Raw genomic sequence first — 15853 nt, 5'->3', positions numbered from 1 at the left:
TTCCTTCCACTCTTCTCTCTCTCTCTTCCTCTCTCTCACTCTCTTCCTTCCTTTCTCATCTTTCTTTCTCTCTCTCTTTCTCTATCTTGCTTCTTCCTCTCTCACACTCTCTTCCTCCCTCTCTCATCTCTTTCTTTCCTTCTCTCTCTTTATCTATCTCTCCCCCTCTTGCTCTCGAGTGGCGAGCGAGCGGCGGGCGAACGGGCGAGCGGCGAGCGAGCGAGTGGCCGGGCAGGCGAATGGGCGAGCGAGCGGCCGGGTGGGCGGGCGAACGGGTGAGCGAGCGGCCGGGTGGGGGGGGTGAACGGGCGAGCGGCGAGCGAGCGGCCGGGCGAACGGCGGGTGGCCGGGCGAACGGCGGGCGGGCAGGTGCTGGGGGGGCGGGGGCAGCTGACATTCAAAGCAATCTTTGTCGGCTTCCGCACTTTCGTCCCTCCCCACCTCCACCTGCAAGCCCTTGCGCGGCCATGGAAAAAGGGCACGCATGCGCAGATGGTGTTTTTACTTCCGCACCACTATACCGCAGAAAATCGATTATCGCGGGAGGTCTTGGAACGTAACCCCCGCGATAATCGAGGGATCACTGTAGCTGCCTCTTATGGCCAACGGAAGCATTATTCTTAAAGAAACATTATCAAACATTGTTGGTTAATTACATATTGTAGCACCCAACTAATTATACTTATAGTATTAACAATGATAAAGCAACATATAGATTTAAAGCCAGAAATATTTTTGTTAGGAAGTTTGCCAGAATAATAAAATAAAGGGAATATATATTTAATACTACATTTTAATGGCAGTGAGAATTGTATTTGCACAACGCTTGAAAAATGCGGAAACTCCCTCAGATGAAAATATGATTTTTTTAAAAAATAGATTATGCAGAAATGGATACATTAACATTAATGCTAAAGATAAAGGATAATGAAGAAACAGAATATTTTTAATTTGGGATTAGTTTTATCAATGGTTAGATAATAAAGGTAGAAATTAGAAGTGGGGAGAATACTATTATAAACAAGTTAAAAATATCATTATTACTATTATTATCTACCCTACATTTAAATTGACACAGACAATACACTGTCTATTAAATACTTATACTGGTATATATTAAAGAAAAATGTATAAATAAAAATTATTAAAAAAATAATACTAGTATTCAGTCATACATGCCTACGGCCCACAGTTCTAGTTCTGGTTCTGATATTGAATGTGCTGAGATAAAGACCTGGGCATTTGATAGACATGTTTAAAATGTGACTTAGGCAGTCGTGGCTTGGAATTGTTCTGGGCTCTTTCATTGGGAAAAACCCTAATACCTTCTGTATGAATGGCTTATTTCTAGATAGATTGAGCTGTATAATCTTCTTTTATATAAAATCTCAGGTTTTTGCAATTGCAAATTTGTTGTTTTCTACATTATCCACCAACTGCAAATAGGTCAGCCAGCTGATCCTTTTTGAATCTTCCATTGCTTCTGTTATAAGTCGATCTACTACTGTTGATTTAAGCTTTGAAGCTTTATCATATAATGCATTTTTTTTTAAGAGTCAAACTAGATATACTGTAATACTTGGTGTTGTGTTGTGTAGACTGCTATTTGTTTTAATTGCTCAGTAAATAGTATGAATTGTAGAGCAGGCCAATTGTCTTTGCTTTTGTAAACACAGATGGAATTAGTTTTTCCCTTTAAAAAAAAAAAAGTAATGTAAATTTAAAAATGTGGCCACATATGATCAAACCATCTGACAAACATTGATTGGGGTCACATATCAAATTAAGTCATTATGTAATAAATCAAAGAGGCCTGGTTCATAGGTAAAACAAACCAACCAAGTTAGCATCATGCTAGCCCAGCTATTGTATCCACTTTGAATTGCAATGAGTATTTACCTCCTGCCTTGCGGAGCAGATAGAAGCTCTCATACACTGGTTTTAATCAGGAAATTCTTTCACACCCTTTTCCCAGAATCACTTTTTAAAATAATAATAATTCTGGTTCCCTGAAACCGTGTTTAATTAAAAATAATTATTATTCTTTTTTGTATGCATAATTTGACCATTTAGAATATGCAATAATTTAGTCCAGTTGAAATAGTATGTCTACTGTAACGGAACAAAGCCAGCTTTATTCAGATTTAACTTGAATAATCTTTTTGTGTTTTTGGCAAAATGTTGTCTCCCAAGTCAAGCTGGCTGTTCAGCACACTAAGTAATGCTCACTTCTCCATTACTAATTTTAACTGACACAGCCCCTCTGTCTCTAGTGGTAAACGTTATTTCAATGTGGAGGAATCAACACTGTTTTTGAAATATAGGCCTTCACTGTTCCTCAGAACAGCATTTTCCATCCTCTTATAAACAACCATGGAAATTTGCCAGAGAGGATTTAAGGGCTGCAACTGTTGAGAGGGGGGTGGGGGGAAGAAGTTTCAAAGCTTGGAATGTTCTTTGAGGAAGTTACGGTAATTATGCATTTCCTGAAATGCTTCTATTAATAATGTTTTACTGTCATATTTTAAGAAATAGAATAATTGTCTCAAAATTATTGCCTGTTACATCAAGCCCCTACATCTTCCCTTGTCCTTCATATTTGTGTGTGTGTGTGTAAGAAAGGGCTTTATTTGTCAGTACAGTATAGCCACTGACTTTCTTTGTTTTTCTACTCTGTTGTTACTTCTTGCCCCTTTAGTCTGTGGTCTAGTAGTTCAAACCTCCAAGTTAGCCATAATGCACTTTGTTTGTTTTTGGTTAAATGTGGTATGTGAATCCAGTCAGTTGTGTTTTAATAAGTCATGTTTAATGGCTTAGAGCAATGTGTAAACTCAACTCTTGGGGCTTACTTAACAAACTGTGGCTTGGCTTGATAACATGGATGCAAACAGTATATTTTCAAGGAGATGAAAGGAATCTGTGTTACATCAAGTGTCAGAGAACGTTTTACTCAAAGCTGAAAACCTAATTTCAGTTGTGGATGATCCACAATGTAACAGTAATGAAATTATAATGAAATTATACCATATATAACTTTATTAACAAGCACAATGCAGCTAATAAGGTAAATCAAGTCAGATTTGATTCACTCTATGGACTCTATGGACATTGACATATTTGGACAACAATATGGAAGTAGCTTGGCTTTGCTTTCTTCTGAGGTTTTTTTCCCCAGTTACCTAATCTACTTTATAGCCCTGATATTCCCTCCCAGATTTTATCATGCTTAGATTCTGAGCCCAAGCAAGGTTGGCGAGGTGTTGAAAGGTAGATATCTGTACCACTTATTACTTTAGAATATTGTATTAAATTACCACAAGGAAACTGCAGAGATTCTAATAATTTGTATCATATTTCATACAAACATGCATATACTTTGATAAATGTTTATCTAGATTGAATTTCTTTTTGTACTTATTGCATAAAAGCCACTTACTATAATTACACTCTTTAATAATGTTACCATTTATCAATGCAGGTTTTAAATTCAATAAGGGCAACTAACTGAAGTTGTTGTTTTATGCTCCTACAAGACCAATATGCTTGAATTTATCAGCATTTTTTCTTTTCAAACTATCAGGTTTCAATTTTTTCCTATTAATAGTTCAATATTTGTTGAAATAGTTTGGTACTCTCCCAAGGTCCTCAGTTTTGTATTTCCTATACCCTTTATCAAGAAAAATTAAAATCCTGATTGAACATAATAGTGCACTACATTTTAACTTTAGCAAGGCCAAATCATTTTACAAAGTAGGATCTATGAGCATATTTTAAGAGTTGTTTCGTTTAGAAAGGAATATGCTCAAAACATCTGTGTCTCAGAAGGTTGAGCTATTGTATCTGGTTGGCTTGCCATTCTCTAGATCAGTGTTTTCCAACCTTGGCAACTTGAAGATATCTGGACTTCAACTCCCAGAATTCACCAGCCAGCGAATGCTGGCTGGGGAATTCTGGGAGTTGAAGTCCAGATATCTTCAAATTGCCATGGTTGGGAAACACTGCTCTAGATAAATGGATCCCAGAACACATTTTTGATTAGCTGAACTAATATTTGAAACTGCCCAGTGACTACAGAAATTGACTGCCTCATTGTTTCCCAGGCATTACAAATAGATATTTCTCCCTCATGGTGGATATAGCAGCCACGCATGGGTTAATTTCGATGATTGGACTGAGCCTGCCAAAGCTTCTATTTATGTTGCTGACATACGTCCTGGCTCCAGTTCTTTTTCTCAGTCGCTCAGCTAGGACAGTTGTGCTACAGTTCCTCTTAGTCTAGATCAGTGGTTCTCAACCTTTCTAAGGCCGCGACCCCTTAATACAGTTCCTCGTGTTATGGTGACCCCCAACCATAAGTCTAGTGCCAATTCTCACAACAGAGCTTTGAGCTGATTGGCAGGAAGGTCTAAGAGACGCCCCCACTGTAAACACCTGATTGGTCGGATTGTAAAAATATGTTCCAAGATGCCAGAATAGAAGCTTTAGTTCCTAAAACCAGGGGAAATTTGTCTTTTTTCAGGGTCTCAGGCAACCCCCATGAAATGGTCATTCAACCCCCAAAGGGGTCCCGACCCCCAGGTTGAGAACCGCTGGTCTAGATGTACTGTACTTTGAAAGAAAGAAAGGTTTTCAAGAGAATGATTCTTCCCTATGTAAATTTGTTCCAATTTCAAGTCTTGGGTGTAGCTGGAGTGCAAGCAGATGCTCGTGCTCCTCGGGGGGGGGGGGGGACTTTGCAACAGCAAGAAATCCCTTTTGCTAGCTTCCCCTCTCCTTAATTGGGCTGTGGGGGGCTCTCAAGGCCTCAATAACGCTGCTAAACTGCCCTCAATTTCTCTCTATTCAATTTCAGAAGAATATACTGGCCCCCTTTTTGGTGGGGGGACAAGTTATGTCCACCATTTTGGATTTCCTGAAAGCCGGGCAGCAACAGTAACAGCATAGAGACTTTGGGCCTAGTTTTTGGAGGATTCCCTTGGCTTTCTAACTTCAGTTGGCGGTGTAAGCACCAGTAGCTCAGCTGTGATTGCTGCGAGTCAATACTTTAAAATTTTTTTTAAAGGGGGAATAAAGTAAATATTTCTGCAACTGCAACCTCTGACCTCCTTCATCCATCCACCCCCCCACCTCTGCGACCGTGAGGCCCAGGTTACCATTTTTTTCTGCAGTTGGGGCCTACATCTCACAGAGTGCAATACCAGGGGGCAGCAATTTCATAATTAAACATGGGGGAGGCGGATTGTATTCCAACAAATTTCAGAAGACTGAGTCACAGGGAAATCTTCCATAATGGACAGAGTGTATATTGGGCTATTTCTGCTGCCAGCCATCCCAGTGGAGTCTAGCACTCCTAGGCCGGCAGTGTGCCACGCCCCTGGGGCACGGCACCAATGAATTGCACCATGAGGGAGAAAGGGCGTTGGTCTGACCTGATATGCCTCTTCTGTGATGGTGAATATAGCAGCTAGCCCCTCCCTTGTCTGGGTGTATAAATTGGCTTTGGTTGAGATTATATAGTATAATGGCTGTAGCACAACGGAGTCTGCTGCTTCGCTTCTTCGTTTCAAACTGGAGTCAGGAAGTACATCAGCAATATAAACAGAAGCTTTGGCAGGCTCAGTTCAATCGTCGAGCAGACAGGATTAATCCATGCATGATTGCTATATCCACCATCATAGAAGAGGCGTATCAAGTAGGACCAACACCCCTTCTCTTTAGCAAATGATGCTATAGGGACTTATGACAGTTTTTCCCACTTACGACTGCAGCATCCCCAAGTTCATATGATCAAAATTCATGTGCTTTGCAATTGGTTCGTTGCATTGTCCCAGAGTCATGTGACTCCCATTTGCAACCTTCTGACAAGCAAAGCCAATGAGGAAGCCTAATTCACTTAACAACCGTGTTACTAATTTAACAATTATGCCACAAAAGATGGTGAAATGGGGCAAACCTCACTTAACAAATGTCTCACATAGCTACATAAATTTTGGGCTCAATTATGGTCATAAGTCAAAGATTATTGGTTAATGATATATATGCTATATTCCTGTTCTCCTTGTTTAACCAAGGGCACTTCATACACCTCTTTCTGGGATTTCTGCATTCAAAATAAAAAAAACCAACCCTAGTAGCTTCATTTATCTCCATATATAGCCGTTGGTATTTTTATTTGGTATGCCCTTATATCAAAGCGCAATGCAAGATCTGTTTATTTTCCCATAACCAATATCCCGTCAGACATGTTAGGCTTAGAGAGGATGAGTGGCTTAGGCAACTTCCAAGTCCTAAACTCTTGGTCTCTCATTCCTAGTGTAACACTGTAAGGTTGGTATGCAATGATATGGCAGGGAAGTTTACATTTTTTTTTCCTTTTAATTTTGTTATGAAAACACATTAGCAGCTGACTGGTGGACTTGTAAGAGGTTGAAGGATTCTTCTTCTCCTCTAGTGTGATCTGGATGGGTGCATCAAGATTTTGCATTTGACTGACTCTGTAGAGGAGCAGCCATCAACTCAATAGTTTTGGATCTCCTGCTTTGGTCACGGGAAAACAGGAATATAGGGTAAGTAATTCACATTGAATGAAAAGGCCACATATCCATTTTCAGTTATTTGTTCTAATATTACCCGCAAGGAAAGAACTTTAATTTTGTTGATGATACGCTAATTTATGTAATAAATGTTCTAATTACATAATACGTTCTAATTTGTGCATCAATAAAGAAAAGTAGAGTATGTGGCTAGGAACGTTTTCTGTAGGCATTTTCGGCTGGCTTCATAAAGCATTCCCAGGAGCTTTAGTGCTTAATAGGAAACAGACATTGCTGCAAAACCTGGGATTATCACATGTCTTACAGCAGAAAATGTTAAGAACGATCTAGCCCTGTTCTATTTAAAGGTTCCTAATTCCATAATGGAATTCAATATTTGAAGATAATGTAATCTGAATATTTTCTGCCTAACTACAATTTTTTCCAGGAAATCCTAAGTACTATTCTGTATTTATCACATTTATTTCAAAAGAGTAATTAAACCAGGGGTGAAATCCAGCAGGTGCTGACAGATGAGAATCAGTAGCAGAAATTCTGAGCAGTTCGGAGAACCCATAGGGGTAATTTTGAGTAGTTTGGAGAACTAACAAATACCATCTCTAGCTGGTTTTTTTTATGTTTTTACTTTATTTCTGAAAACAGAAAATCAGATATATTTAGCCAAAAATATTGGTCTGTGTAGCTTTTTCAGAACTAATTACCCATTAACTTCATGTAAAATGCCACAGAATCAAAGAGCTCAATATTATTAAAGTAAGAAGATTAGAAATCATTATAGCAAAGGAGATTAAAAAGTAGCTAACCATGATAATTTTGAATCCTTATTTTAATAACAGGTCAGTGGTATCCCAAAAATATTGAATGAATACCAAATTTTAATAGATAGCAATATTTTTTCATTCTTTTTTAAAAAAAATATTTAATTAATGCATGCATTAACAAGACAATCTTTAATCTTAAGGGGAAAAAATTAAAACTATGTTAAAAATACAAATTATGGAGCAAAAACATTTTCTACTTACCAATAGTCATGTGTTCATTACTATAATATGAGCAATACAATACAGTCAGTATAAGAAATCCCAAAATCCATGCCATATTAATACATATTTCCACATCCTTTGAAAATATTGTCTTTCCCAAAACAACTAAATCATAAGTAAATCAGACATTTTTGTTCTTGTATTTATGAAGTGGCCATTTCAAAAATCTGCATTATTAATTAGGAATCCCTAAAATATTGTTCCTTGAGAACAAATTAAAAAGAAAAGAAAATTGCTAGGTCTAGCTACAGCACATCTTTGAAGAGAAAATTGTTACTTTTTTGGTAAAATTAACTAGCGGTCAGATACTTTCACTGAATCTTCCATTTCATGCTACTCACCTCATCAGATGTTCTATGAGAATGAGAATATTTTACAGAAAAGTCTCATAGAAGTTATTGGATATCTATTTTCATTAATTGGATTTCTATGCTGCCCCTCTCCAAAGACTTGGGGTGACTTACAACATATAAAAACAGTAAATTACAATAAAATTAATCCGATTAAATTAAAATTACATAGCTATCCAAAATCCCTAATTATATTAAAAATAAATCACACCCATTCGTACAACAATCATACAATCATTCATTGGCTAGGGGCTAGGATCAAATCGACCCAATGAGTCTTAAGACTCTTACCAAAGGCGAGGAGAGTGGTGACAATACCAATCTCCAGGGGGAGCTGATTTCCAGAGAGCTGGGGCCCCCACAGAGAAGGCTCTTCCCCTAGGTCCCGCCAAAAAAACATTGTCTCATTGACAAGACCTGGAGAAGATCGACTCTGTGGGACCTAACCGGTCGCTGGGATTCATGTAGCAGTAGGTGGTCTCACAAGTAATCTGGTCCGATGCCATGTAGAGCTTTATAGGTCATAACCGACACTTTGAATAGAATCCAGAAACCAATTGGCAGCCAATGCAGATTGCGGAGTGTTGGAGAGACATGGGCATGCCTGGGCATATTGCAATCTCTGTCCTTAGGATAGACGCATAGATCTCATAAGTGAATTGGTCGGTGGTAAATTTTCCAACTAGAGTTAACAGTTACCTCTAACCAGCTCCTGTAATAATGTAAAACTATCTGCAATTTCATAACATTTTTAAAACAATGGCTCATATAATTAAAGACACTAATCTGGAGGTGGGCTGAGAAATACCTGCTTACCACGTTTTCACAGGAGAAATCCTGTGAAATCCACCCAAGAGAAACTGAATTTGTTCCATGTGTGATTAAAAACACCATTAAGTTATCTGGATTCGATGTTAGTGTCTTCTTCCTATTTCAGTCCATTGTCACTAAAAGGTGGCAGTTCAGAACTTAAGCAGCTTCTTTCTAAAAGGCATGGATTTAATTATGCAATTATGCACCTATGTTTATTTGGAATTTATATTTATATGGAAAGAGGTATGTGGTTTAAATTTGGTTAAATCCTCCACTATATCTCTCAGCAGTTCAATAGAAATATTAAATAGCTGGAAGGGAAAGATAGAACCCTGAGAAGTTCTATTGGCCGATGACTACATTGAACTCTGTCCACACATGAACTGTATAGAATAATAAAACAGTGCTTCCAAATCCCAAACCAGTTAAGCAACCCAGAAGGGTAATACGATACAAAAACACTCAGATCAGTTAGCAAACTGGCAAGGGTGTACTCTTTTCTATCCAGTTTCAAGATCGTCTCCTAAAGCAGTCAACACTTTTAATTGCTACCCATGGTAATTACCACGGCCTAATCCAGCAATTCATTGCATATACTGTTGCTGACCTCTGGTCTATACAGGTATACAATTCTATACCTGATTTAATAGCTAAAAATCAGGTAGCACTTTTTCCAGCTAATACTTTTTCAAGTAGCCTTCAATTTACAACAGTTCATTTAATCACTATTTGAAGTTTTAATAGCATTGAAAAAAGTTATTTATGGCTGTTTTCCACATTTAATGACAGTAGTCACATGATCAACTTGCATAGTTACAACAGTTGCAGTGTCCCATGGTTATGTGACCCCCTTTTGTGACCACCTGACAAGCAAAGTCAATAGGGGAAGCCGGATTCACTTAACAACTGTGTTACTAACTTAATAACTGCAGTGATTCATTTAATAACTGTGGCAAGAAAAACGATTAAAATGATAAAATGGAACAAAACCCACTTAAAACTAGACAATGTCACTTAGCGGGGCCTAGGGGAAGAGCCTTCTCTGTGGGGGGCCCGGCCCTCTGGAATCAGCTCCCCCCAGAGATTCATACTGCCCCCACCCTCCTTGCCTTCCGCAAGAGTTTGAAGACCCTCTTGTGGCAACAGGTTTGGGGACACTAGACATCAGCCCCTGCCGATGAATGGAACGTATGTTTGATTTGTTAGAATGAGAGTGACTGGTGTTTTTAAATAAATTGGGGTTTTAGTTGGTTAGTTTTTTGTTTAAATAATTGGATTTAGGAAATTTTGTATTGTTTGTTTTATATGTTGTAAGCTGCCCTGAGTCCTCGGAGAAGCGGCATATAAATCAAATAAATAAATAAATAAATAAATAAATAAATAAATAAATAAATAAAGAAAGAAATAAGTAAGTAAGTACGTACGTACGTACGTACATACATACATACATACCATCTTGCTTAGCAACAGAAAGTTTGGGTTCAATTGTGTTTGTAAGTCAAGGACTCCTTGCATTAAAATGTGTAGCATTTTTGAACTGCAGTTTGTTTTATCAGATCTACAGAGTGGTATAATGTGCCTTTTAATAACATTTGTTAGTTAGAAAATGTGGTGCTACAGGTCTTCTATAAGGCTAATTTTTGTGTGTTTTCAGTAGCTAATCCTTCTTGAACAAAGAAAATTGATTAAACAGCTAAAGAAATAATTGCTGTACAGTGCTTTCTCTTCAGTAGTCAGATTAATTTCTTTTTTCACGAGAGCAATAAACTTATATTGCAGCTTTTCTGATTTGTTTAAAACTTTCATTTCATCACTCTGAGTTAATGAAAAATGTTCAACAAGAATCTGGGAAATTTGGGGAAAAAATCCCTTACAGTCTGAACAACTTGCAAGAACCTTTCACAAAGTCCTGCTAACTATGGAATAAAGCCATGTAATTGCTGATATTGCAAAGAGCCAAAAGATTAGAAGATTCACTAATAACCTCAGCAAGTCAGATGTGGACTTAAAGCCATTACCTAAGAGTCGAACCACTTACTTTTTTTGATGATTACATAAATATGAATCCTGAAGGATTCAATTTCGTTAAAAAACCAACCAACCAGTGAATGGAGGATGGGAATACTAAGTAAGCAATGTACAAATCTTGGTCTCTTTGCTGAAGGAATGAACAAATGATTCCTCTTCAAAAAATACCAGGTTTTTTGGGGGTGGGGGATGCATGTTGTCAAATAGCATCAGGAATCTTTTCCGCTGTAGAATCCCAGTTCCACTGAACATTTGTATCTAGTCCATATATCTCAAGCTGTGGGTATGGGGCTTATTGATGGGATAGTCTTTCTCCAGGATGCTCTCTGCCTAGGGAAGTATATGAAATTGTGGTGTTATACATTTTTTAAAAATACATTTAAAAAATTGATTTCCATATTAACATATAATCATTAAACATTCACACAACACTTAACAAGTGTGCTCAGTGTTCTAAGTGCCCACCCCCAAATAACATTCATACCCTTCCACCAAAATGGGGGCATAATTTCTATATATCATTTTAACTCAAAAGAAATATATCTATTATAGCATATACATATTATTTATAATATATACATATTATGAAGTAATTCTAATTTATTCTTTATACCTTGGTCTTGAATTCTGCTAACCATATATCTTCTTACTGTGTCCCATTGTCTCATCAGTTCCCGCAGATCAGTTTCATTGGCCGAATATTGAAAATTGAATATGATCCACAATGTACCAATACCAATTTTGTATTGTCCATTTTGTCGCATCCTTCCAGCCTGGGATTATTACCATCTGAGTGCTTTCTATCGCTGCTTCTTTTATTTTTCTAAATTCTCCCATCTCATTTCTTTTGACTAATACCACCATTTCCTTTGTAATTGTCCATTGTATATTTAACATCCTATTACTGTCCTCTTGCACTTTTTTTTGCCAAATTTCTGAACTACCAGGCATTCCCAAAACATATGCATTGGTGTTATACATGTTGTAGAGCAACAGATATATACCAGTGATACCAGTAATCGAAACCTTTTCTTCACCCTTTAAATACTTTTTGTGGCCACCGAACCCCAAGACTTAACTCAAGATTTCAATCATAATATTTCTTCAAGTCTATGTGGACCCCCTGTGATGACATCACAGCCCCCCCCCCAGATTCCGCTGATCACAAGTTGAGAATCAATGGTATATATAATTAAGAGTTTGGTTTTAGAAGATAACAGATTTCTTAACGTGGCTACCAAATATTGGCCTGATACCGCCAAGGTCAGCCCCAGGCTGGTGGATTTTCTTGGGTATGGGATGGGCTCTGGGGACACTGCAGCCACCTAACCCCGCACCGATGTTTGGGGTGGCACAGCCCCCAGCAACGTCCAGTCCTATCGTGCAAGCCCCATTGCAACCGTAGGGCCACTTCCCTGCTGATGGAACTGTACCTGGACTAGCCAAGCCACTGCAACCAAAAGGACGGCTACCGAAAGCTAACCATGAGCATTGGGCCTTTACCCCAAAAGAGAAGCAGAGCAGTCCAAAGCCCAGACCGTCCTCAGCCAGCAGCCCCAGAACTTGAAGCTAAACCCCCAAATGACTCACCGGTAGAATACCGAGACCTGGAAGGGGTGTTGTGAGGAAGACTCCAGCTATCTCCCTCTCACCGGCCTACAGACTGTGTGATAGAGTTTGAGCCAGGGGCTGCACTCTCAAAACCAAAGATTGATTGATTGATTTATTATTCGTTCGTTCGTTCGTTCGTTCGTTCATTCATTCATTCGTTCATTCATTCAATTTTTATGCCGCCCTTCTCCTTAGACTCAGGGCGGCTTACAACATGTTAGCAATAGCACTTTTTAACAGAGCCAGCATATTGCCCCCACAATCCGGGTCCTCATTTTACCCACCTTGGAAGGATGGAAGGCTGAGTCAACCTTGAGCCGGTGATGAGATCTGAACCACTGACCTACAGATCTACAGTCAGCCTTAGTGGCCTGCAGTACAGCACTCTACCTGCTGCGCCACCCTGGCTTTCAATGACTCCTAAAGAATTGAAGGAACTAAGGAGATACATCGATGCCAATTTAGAACAGAGGCTCATCCAACCAGAAAAATTGCTGCAGCCCCAGTGCTCTTCATAGAAAATGAAGATCCGTGGGATCAATGCCATGTGCATGCAAAGCATATCCCCCCTACCTCTCATGAAAGACTTGCTCAACCACTTGCCATTTACTGCTCATGCACATACAAAAAGGGTAGGATTTACAGTAAACAATTTGTTTTTCTGCATTTCCCCCCCTTCCCTCCCCCAGTTCATTCCCATGTAATGAGAAAAAGTACAATTCTCTGAGGGTTTTTGTTAGTGTACACAAAGTGCAAGTATCTGCACTTGGTTATTTTGTTGTGGACACTTCACTACGAAACTAGGTAACACTGTGCAAAAAGACAGTGGGGTCCAAATCTAATGAAAACACAGCAGTCATGTTCTAAACTTCAAGGCCTTCTTCTCTGAGAGTTATGATTGTGTAGAAACAGCTGCTGGTCCCTCAAGAAGAATTCAGATTTTGGAGCAAAAGAGCAGAAACTCTAGCAGGCAGAATGGTGGACATTAGAGGAGTCTTCAGTTGAACGGACTTCCTTTTGCTAGTCCTAGATAATAGTTTTCTGAGCTTTCCCCCCCCCTGCTCCATTGGAATGAACAAAGCAGATTTAAAGTAGTTAAACTTCCTGTTTCTTGCTCTCTCAATATATTCTAGTTTGTTTGGTGTCTGATTATGGACTTTGCTCCCCTATATGTTGAATAGGTTTATATCCAGAATCTTTTTATGATGCAGAGATCATTAAAAAAAAAGGCTGGTTCAATCATGGCCATAGTGATATATTTAAAACAATACTAAATTAACTTTATGAATGTTTGCACCACTTCATTGGTGTTTTAACTGTCCACTCATTATGTGTGTATGGTTGCTTTTAAATAAGGGTTTTTAATTATTTTAATTAGATTTGTTATATGCTGTTCATTATTGTTGTGAGCCGCCCCGAGTCTACGGAGAGGGGCGGCATACAAATCAAATCAAATCAAATCAAATCAAATCAAATCAAATCAAAAAATATATAAATATATAAATAAATATGCACCACCCATTACAGTGAAAAACCCTGCTGCTTTTAAAATTGTATTTAATTAGTAAAGAAGAAAGGAAACGTTTAAAAGGTGATAAATATCTCATATTTTTAAAAGGAGATGGTCTGGTTGAAAAGCACACCAACTTGGATTAAAGGAATAATTGCACATTATGTAAATCTTAGGGCTAACAATATAAACACGGAACATTTTTGATTTTTTGAAGAACGTGGCAACTGAAAAATCTTGTGAAGGCATTTTCCCTATATGCACAGCCAGTTCCTGTATCAAGATGTATCAGAGTAGGAAAGATGTACAGATAGTCCCCAACTTAAAGTGGCTTACTTATTGACCATTCAAAGTTAGGATGGACCTCTCCAGGGCTCCTTATGACACAAATTCAAAGTTCCAACATTCCCCCCCCCCCCCGGTTATGTGATTGCATTTGAGGTGCTTGACAACTGGCCCACTTTTACAGTTGTTATTGGCAGAGTGTCCAGCAAACCTAGAAAATAGGGACATTGGCGGTTCGGGAAATATCAGGGAATTCGTGAAAAAAATAGAATAAATCAGTGGGAAAAACCGAACTGTATTAAAATGTTTAAAAGTCAGGGGAAAATCATGTAGAAAAAAACCAACGGATCACACTACCTGGTAGAGTCAAGCAAAAAGAACCATAACTGTGGCAACAACTTGCTTCCTCAGCTACCATATTTCCCCATGGCTTAGCCGTTTGGTATGACGTCATCTACGACTGCGCCTTAAGTTACAGGGAAATATCAGGGAATTTCAAAATGCTTTCCCCCTGGACACCCTGTATAGGTCAGGTGACTGCAATTCATGACACTTTTTTTTGCCGGAAATCTGTGCTTCTGGTTGCCAATGATGGATTTGTTTAATTGCTGCAAAAAAAATAAATAAAGTCGGGTGCAGTTACCTAGTGACCTCCTTAAGTACAGGAACAATTTATCACTGTAATTCTAGGTTCAATGGAAACATAGAAACAAAGAAGACTGACGGCAGAAAAAGACCTCATGATCCATCAAGTCTGCCCTTATACTATTTTTTGTATTTTATCTTAGGATGGATATATGTTTATCCCAGGCATGTTTAAATTCAGTTACTGTGGATTTACCAACCACATCTGCTGGAAGTTTGTTCCAAGGATCTACTTCTCTTTCAGTAAAATAATATTTTCTCATGTTGCTTTTGATCTTTCCACCAACTAACTTCAAATAGTGTCACCTTGTTCTTGTGTTCACTTTCCTATTTAAAACACTTCCCTCCTGAATCTTATTTAACCCTTTGACATATTTAAATGTTTCGATCACGTCCCCCCTTTTCCTTCTGTCCTCCAGACTATACGGATTGAGTTCATTAAGTCTTTCCTGATACGTTTTATGCTTAAGACCTTCCAATAACAGTTATAAGTTCAAGACTACATTTAGGCACTGCAGTAGAATATGGCAAAAATACTTATGTTTAGCCTATCATTTTGGTAGTCCACCAGATTAGAAACTGGGAGATTGTGAGTTCTAGTTCCACATTAGGCCACTCATTCTCTCTCTCATTCCTTGGCAACCCACTTCCAAAATCTTGCCAAGAAAATGGCAGCGACTTGTCCAGATAGTCGTCAGGAGTCAACAATGACCTGAAGACACAAACCCCTGCCCCCAAACCAAACACATTTATATCATGCCTTTCATAAAGAGGTTGAAAATAGAGTGTTTTATTCTTCTCCATGACAAACAACCCTGCAAGATTGAGCTTTATGAGAGCGACTTAGACAAAGGCACCCTTTGAGCTGCTTCCCTATAAAGTAGACTAGCATGTATAAGAGAGCAGATGAAGTCGTTCTGATTTAATTGAACATTGGAAGATCTAAACCACATTATGTCTCTCCTAATTCTGCAGTCTGCTATTTGGGAAGGAAGGGGGTACCCAAAAAGGGCC

At 38.6% G+C, this 15853-nt stretch overlaps 1 protein-coding gene across 4 annotated transcripts in view; it reads left to right on the top strand.

Moving 5' to 3' along the window:
* Positions 1-15853, top strand: part of LRRC8D (leucine rich repeat containing 8 VRAC subunit D) — a 116564-nt gene that overhangs the window by 18677 nt on the left and 82034 nt on the right. For 2 of the 4 annotated variants that reach the window (XM_070746601.1, XM_070746594.1), the window contains exon 2: positions 6452-6566. The exons of the other annotated variants lie outside the window; for them this stretch is intronic. The gene's annotated coding sequence lies outside the window, so the exon portion shown is untranslated. The remainder of the gene's footprint in view (positions 1-6451; positions 6567-15853) is intronic. 4 annotated transcript variants of the gene reach the window in all.

The sequence above is a fragment of the Erythrolamprus reginae genome, chromosome 3 (genome assembly GCF_031021105.1).
Source record: "Erythrolamprus reginae isolate rEryReg1 chromosome 3, rEryReg1.hap1, whole genome shotgun sequence".
NCBI classification, from domain to species: Eukaryota; Metazoa; Chordata; class Lepidosauria; order Squamata; family Dipsadidae; genus Erythrolamprus; species Erythrolamprus reginae.
Note: the sequence above shows the minus strand (reverse complement) of the source record. Positions and strands in the feature narration are given on the sequence as shown.